Genomic DNA, 6,818 nt, shown 5'->3' on the forward strand with positions numbered 1-6,818 from the left:
TTTCTGAGGAGCCTCTGCCACTCCCAGTCTCCCCTCCCCCATCAGCCAAGTTCCTGAGACTCTGTAGGTTATGAAATTATTACTTTCTCCTTCAGCTCAGGGGAAGAAGAGAAGAAAACCCTGCTATGGTGTTCTGAACTGCAGACCCAAAGCAGGTCTTGTGGGAGCGGTTGGGTGCAGGCGTACCACAGAAGGAAGTCAAACTCCAGAGTGATCAGTTCTAGTGCTTTATTAAAAGCTTTATTACAGCAAATCAGTCTGCCAGGCCTCCCACCCTTTACAGTTGCAGGACAGACACCTCAGCAAGGAGTTGGCTTTGCATCCCAGCAAACGTTCGTGCATCTTTGTACACAAAGCAGCATTCTTCACTTCGGCCAGGACTTCCCATCACTCCACTTGACCAGATGGGGGCATAGGTGGCAAATACCAAAGTCTTACAGCTAGCTCCTCTTTCTGGACTCCATGCACCCGAAGCCCCCAGTTAAGGATAGCATCAAAACAAGCCAATTAGCTTATAGGAGCTCATCACTACAACCACTACCTATTAATTGTGGGGTTATCTTGACTACCAAAATGGTGTTTGCAGAGCTTCCAGAACAGTTCACCTTTGGTTCAACACAACCCACCCCTTCTAGTTGACCCTAACAATCTACACGCCCAATCTTCCGCAAGTTCCTCGGGGTCTAGAAGGAGTGGAGTTATGCGGTGAATCTGTTCCTCAGCTTGCAAGAAAAACCCACAACAGCAATGCAAAAATATGCAATGAAGCAATCTCAGTGTAACCTGGTGTAACAAAAATCACCAGTAGGTGGTGCCACCCCCTGCAAGTCCTTGGAGCCACCTCTGGTCCTCCACGATCCATGTTCAAATCTGGGTACCTTGGCACAACCTTGACATAAAGCATGCACCATCTTATTTAGCTAGACTTATCTGAAATATATATTCTAATACACAAATCATTTTCATTTAACAACTTGAAATATCACAGAAAGTCTCCATGTCCATGTTCTGGTTATCTGCATGCAGATCCAACATTATATGTGTCACCGTTTGCTGCCAAACAATAAGTCCAATCACGGCAGAAACTTCTGCTGCCCCAGTGAGAATTCATGACCGCCAAGCTCCAGATCCACGTGAAGTACAGGAACATTCTGGCACAGGTATGGATACTTCCAGCAGAGGAAACCTAGGACCAATCCCAATATCCACTCCAGTGGCAGCCTATTAATGAACAAACAAATCTTGGTTAGGTGCTCAGAGAATAACTTGCACCTAAATATTAGTAAGACAAAGGAGATGCTGTTAGACTTCCAGAAGAAGAGAGGGGAACCTGCCCCATTGTATATTGGGGGGGGGGTGCTGTGTGGAGAGAGTCTCCTGCTTTAAATTCCTGGGAGTTTACCTTAGTGAGGACCTCACATGGAAAATCAAGATAACTCAGGTGGTCTACTGCCCTCGGGCAGGAGATATAGAAGTATAATCAGTTGTACCAACAGGCTCAAAAATTGCTTCTATCCATGGGCTGTTAGGCTGTTGAACGGAAAATAACATAGCAAAATTGACTTGCGAGGTGGTGTTTTGTTCGATAAGCACACAGAGTGTAACGAGATTGAGTGTTGGAGGGAGGAGGGAGGCTCATTTAATTTCATTGTACACAGGTTATATGATGACAATAAAGGTATTATTACTCTGGGCACATCATCGCCTTGTCCAAGCTGGGCTCAGAACTTCAGTGGTGTGCAGTTGATCTTCTCCCAGGCTGGTAGGAAAATTATTGCAGAGCATGGAGGATCAGATTTACTTCTCATTTCACCCCCCCCCCCAAGTGCTTGCACTCATTCCAGGGCTCACCCAGATCTTGGGGTTATTGTACCATAAGTGCCAATAGGCATCCAAAGCCCCAATTCAGTGGGGACCACAGCAGGAGCTGTACCTATCAATCCTTTTCTCCAGACACAGAACCTTCTGAGGCTCATGTAGACAACTGTGCAGCAGGCTACACTTTCCACACTCAAAAAACACCCATCACCCCCTTAGCTTTTCCACAGGGGATCCCTTTCCAGTCTTCCAGTTGTTAGACAGCTGTCATGCATCTTCCAGAATGGAATGGAGCCCACCCCTTCAGGGTTTTGGATGACCCAGACAGAATTTGGATTTGCTGTTCCAGTAATCCTGAATTTCAGGAGCTTTGACTAGATGATTCCTGGTCTCTTACAACTCTACTATTCTATAATCCATTCATGCATTTTATGGTTCCAATGCATGATACCCGCTGCTAGGAAAAACAGCAGCTCCTTTGAAGAGCTGAGTATCCAACCTCACAGCCCTCACACAGTGGTGGAGCATCTGGCACTATGTGGGCTTACCATCATTACCAGAAGTGCCTAATGGTCTCCCTGGAGAACGTCCCCAAAAGAAAGTGGTGGTCAATGCTAAAATGGCACTAAAGAGGTCAGGCAAATGGAAATAGCTTAGGATCCCATTCACCACAGAGAAGAATGGCAATCCAACCCCTTGAGAGGCTGCAAGGGAAATCTTGAGGAAGGGTTCCCTGAAACCACAACACAGGGTGTTCAGACTACAGACCGTGGTCCTACCCTACTTTTACAACCAGCTGTCGTTAGAGTTGGAGGGGTGCAAATGCTTACCTGCATGGACCACTGCTCAAGGACAAGTAGAACCTGGCTTGGTCTCCCGGCATCCAGACTTGTGGCGTAGTTTCACATCAAGGTAAATGATGGAGGTCCCTGTTTGCAATGGCTGAGATGGAGCATACGGAGCCTGCATAGAGAACACCTTCATAAATTGCCTTTAAGCAGGTCGGCGGGCAGTCCTTAGCTGGGAACTTCCTGGCAAAGGAACTGAAGGTAATGGAACATCACTTCAGAAACAGAGGAAGCTTCCTGCATAAAACAGGGGCCCTGAGTGAAAGATGGTTTGATGAAGCAGGGGAGCACATTGATGGTGGGGATTAGAAGAAGAATAAAAAACACCAAACCAAGAGGCATGGTTGCACATTTTTTCTGTCAGGAAGGGATTACTTTAATTCCATAAAACTCTGGATCAATGTGCTCCCAATATGAAAATGTCTAGCCAGAGGCAGAAGTCTTGACAGACTCTGCAGAGGTGGATGCCATACATCTGAGACCCTGAAGCAATACAAGGGTGTTACAGTAGTCTACAGGCACTGTGCAAAATGAACTTACTTCCGAGGATGTTATTTTTATTTCAAAACATTCCTATAATTAGAGGTACCAAACTATTCAAAGAATGGCAAAGAACCCTCTCCAAATTTATATGGCAGGGTAAAAGACCTAGAATCAGTTACAAAATCCTTACGGATAGAAAGGAAAGAGGGGGCTTTGCAGTACCTAATTTGAAACTCTATTATGAAGCTGCCAGTCTTTGTTGGATCAAAGATTGGATCACATTAGAAAACACCGACTTACTAGATTTGGAAGGGACAGATAACAGGTTTGGCTGGCATTCCTACTTATGGTACAATAAAGGAAAAATACATAAGGGCTTCTCAAACCATATTATTAGGGGACCCCTCTTGGAAGTGTGGGAAAGAAATAAAAAGCTTTTGGAATGGAAAACACCATGGTGGTTATCCCCAATGGATATATTAATAATAAAAAAGATTAATATGGAGGGGGAAAGGCTGACTTATGAGGATATACTGACAAGCTCAGAAAGTGGATGGAATATGAAAAAATATGAGGATTTAAAAGATAAGTTATCTGGCTGGTTACAATATCATCAAATAAATGCTATATGGACAATGGATAAAAAGTTAGGTATGAATGAAAAAAAATTGAAGTTCCAGATAGAGATAATTGAAAGTAAACATAAAATATTATCCAAAATGTATGATATACTTCTAGAGTGGGACACGAAAGACGAAAAAATAAAAGGGGTAATGACAAGATGGGCAATGGATCTGGGCCATAATATTGAGTATGATAAATGGTCAAAATTATGGGTTAGCGGAATGAAATTTACAGCATGTGTAGCGCTCAGGGAGAACTTAGAAAAAATGATGTATAGGTGGTACATCACCCCAGCAAAGCTGGGGAAAATGTACAAAACAGGAGATAAGAACTGCTGGAAATGTAAGACAAAGGAGGGCAATTTCTTTCACATGTGGTGGACGTGTGAAAAAATGAAGAAATATTGGGAACTCATATATAATGAGTTAAAAAAAATATTTAAGTATACATTTCCTAAACGTCCGGAAGCATTCCGACTAGGAATTGTAGGAGATGAGATCAAGAAAGAGGATAAAGTCTTATTCCAATATGCTACGACCGCGGCCAGATTGTTAATTGCCCAAAATTGGAAGAGTCAAAATATACCGTCAATAGAAGAGTGGCGAACGAAATTATTTGAATTCGTTAACTTAGCAAAATTGACACAAAAAATTAGAAACAAAAAAAATGCAAAGTTTATTAATGATTGGAACAAATTTATGACCTACATAGAAGAAAATTACAGAAATTTAAGGACTATAGCGAGTTTGATGTAAATCTCATGATGTACAAACTAGTTGAAAATGTAAGCTGCAGGAGAGCCAAATCATAAGGATTCAGAAGCCTGAAAGCAGGAGGGATGGAGGTCGGTAGGGGGGTGAAAGGAAACTTAGATCATAAAAGACATAGAAAACAAAGGAGAGGATTAATAATTGAAATAGAAATTATTTATTATTGATATTAGTTTCTCTCTTTTTAACTTTGGAACTTTGTACATGTATTGATCAATTTTAGATGCGAGTTCCTTTTTTGAGTATGTTTATTTATTTTCTTTTCTCTTTTTTTCTTTTTTTCCTTTTTTCTTCTTTTTTCTTTCTTCTTTTTTGTATGTGTATATGAAACTTAATAAAGAGAATTTAAAAAAAAAATGAATGTCAAAGTGAAGAAATTAAATGAAGCGCGGGTAAACGGTGGGAGTAACTATGACTCTCTTAAGGAAAATGGCAGCTGATGATCTGTGATGTTCTACTGATCGATCTTCGCGGTCTTTTCCACGTGCCTATCCCTACCTCCTCGTGGTGAGAGTTGGGCAACGTCTTTAGGCGGTAACGTCTTTAGGCGGCTAACAGGGAAGGCTTATCTGAACCTCTGGGTCTTTGCCAGAGAGGTTCAGCTCATCCTCACCCAGATCCCTAGCGGATATGAATCCTTGCAGCAACGCAAAGAGGGGTGGCAGGTCATCTGACCGAACCACCCGGGTGAGGAACAGCTCCCGTGCTGCTGGGCCTGGTGTAGTTCCTGCGGTGGAACACCCAGTTTTCGTATGCGAACACCCAGATTGCGAGAGAGCCTTTAACACCAAGACCGGGCGCGGTGTCCATCACCGACGAGCCCACCCAGATTGGTATGATGCGCAACAGAACACGCATCAGGTGAAAAGGAGATGGACCCCTGAGGAAACAGCACTGCTGGCTAGAGAGGAGGCCAGACTCCTCACCTCGGGGGCATGCCATATGAACCTAGCCCTGATGGAGAAATTCCCAGAGAGAACAGCGGAGGCGATTAAAGCCCATAGGCGCCAACAGGCCTATTGGGAATTGGTTGCAATGTATACCCAGGAACAACTGGAGGTGGCAGAGGGACCGGCCCCTGAACCTGAGGTGGAAGCTTCGAATACCCAGTGGCGAGACAGGCTAATACAACACCTGCAGCAGCTCCCCAGGATGCCGACCACCACGGAACATCTCATGCAATTGGAAAGGCTGAGTCCCACCGTCGGGTCGAGGACGCTCACCGACGTGTACGAAGAGCTGTCCCTGGTTGTGCGGGACATGCAGGGTATGCGACCCTGGAGGGCGCAGAGAGGGGAACGTAGTAGCCAAGAACAACAGACGTCCAAAAGGCGGAAGAGGCGAGAGCAGTATACCAAGTTCCAACATCTATGGCATAAGAGTCCCACTAAATGTATTAAGTGGGCTCTTGATAAGAACAGAAACATGCCAATAGAGAATGGTGCAAGCCTCTTTCCGTACTGGGAAAAGCTAATGAACAGGGCTCCAGACCGCTCACCCGACTCTGGCCCCAGGAGGGATGTCATAACATCTTTATGGGGACCCATGATGGCTGCTGAGATTAAGAGAGCCTTACCATTGGCCTCAAAGGTGCCAGGACTTGACAGAATGACCGTGGAACAGGTGAAGAAGCTGCCTCTAGGTGCGCTGGAGTGGTGGTGGGCGAGCAGGCAGACCTGCGGAGGGCTCATGCCCAGAAAGTCCAATATTACACGGGGAACACCAGTCTCCTGGAGTTGCTAAAAGAGCTTTACTAAGTGGACGATGTGAGCACCACATCTGCAATGCTCTCCTATAGAGGGGTGTGGAGCAATCGCTCCGCAGAGGACCTGTTAGCCTGGGGTATAACGATGGCCAGAATGTTAGTAGCAAGAAATTGGAAAAACACAATAATACCCAACACGGAAGATTGGCAAATCCTAATGGCAGAATATCTGCAGCTAGCGAAAGCGACAGGAAGAGTAAGAGGCCAACCAAAACAAAAAGTCTGTAAGGATTGGGGAATCTTTAAAGAAAATTTAGAAAACTATGGAATAAAAGGAAACATCTTGGCAGAATTAACAGGGAAGGCTTATCTGAGACTCTGGGTCCTTGCCAGAGAGGTTCAGCTCATCCTCACCCAGATCCCAAGTGGATATGAATCGATGCAATGCAGAGAGAGGTGGCGGGTCATCTGACCGAACCACCCGGGTGAGGAGCAGCTCCCGTGCTGCTGGGCCTGGTGTAGTTCCTGCGGTGGAACACCCAGTTTTTGTATGCAAACACCCAGATTGCG

At 44.9% G+C, this 6,818-nt stretch overlaps 1 long non-coding RNA gene across 1 annotated transcript; it reads right to left on the reverse strand.

Moving 5' to 3' along the window:
* Positions 1-214: 214 nt before the first annotated feature.
* LOC144325465 (uncharacterized) lies at positions 215-6,597 on the reverse strand. The gene is made up of 2 exons (XR_013390620.1): positions 2,649-6,597; positions 215-1,221 (listed from the first exon to the last, which is right to left on the reverse strand). It is a non-coding gene; the product is annotated as an uncharacterized LOC144325465 (long non-coding RNA).
* Between the last annotated feature and the right edge of the window lie 221 nt (positions 6,598-6,818).

The sequence above is a fragment of the Podarcis muralis genome, chromosome 14 (assembly GCF_964188315.1).
Source record: "Podarcis muralis chromosome 14, rPodMur119.hap1.1, whole genome shotgun sequence".
Taxonomy (NCBI): Eukaryota; Metazoa; Chordata; class Lepidosauria; order Squamata; family Lacertidae; genus Podarcis; species Podarcis muralis.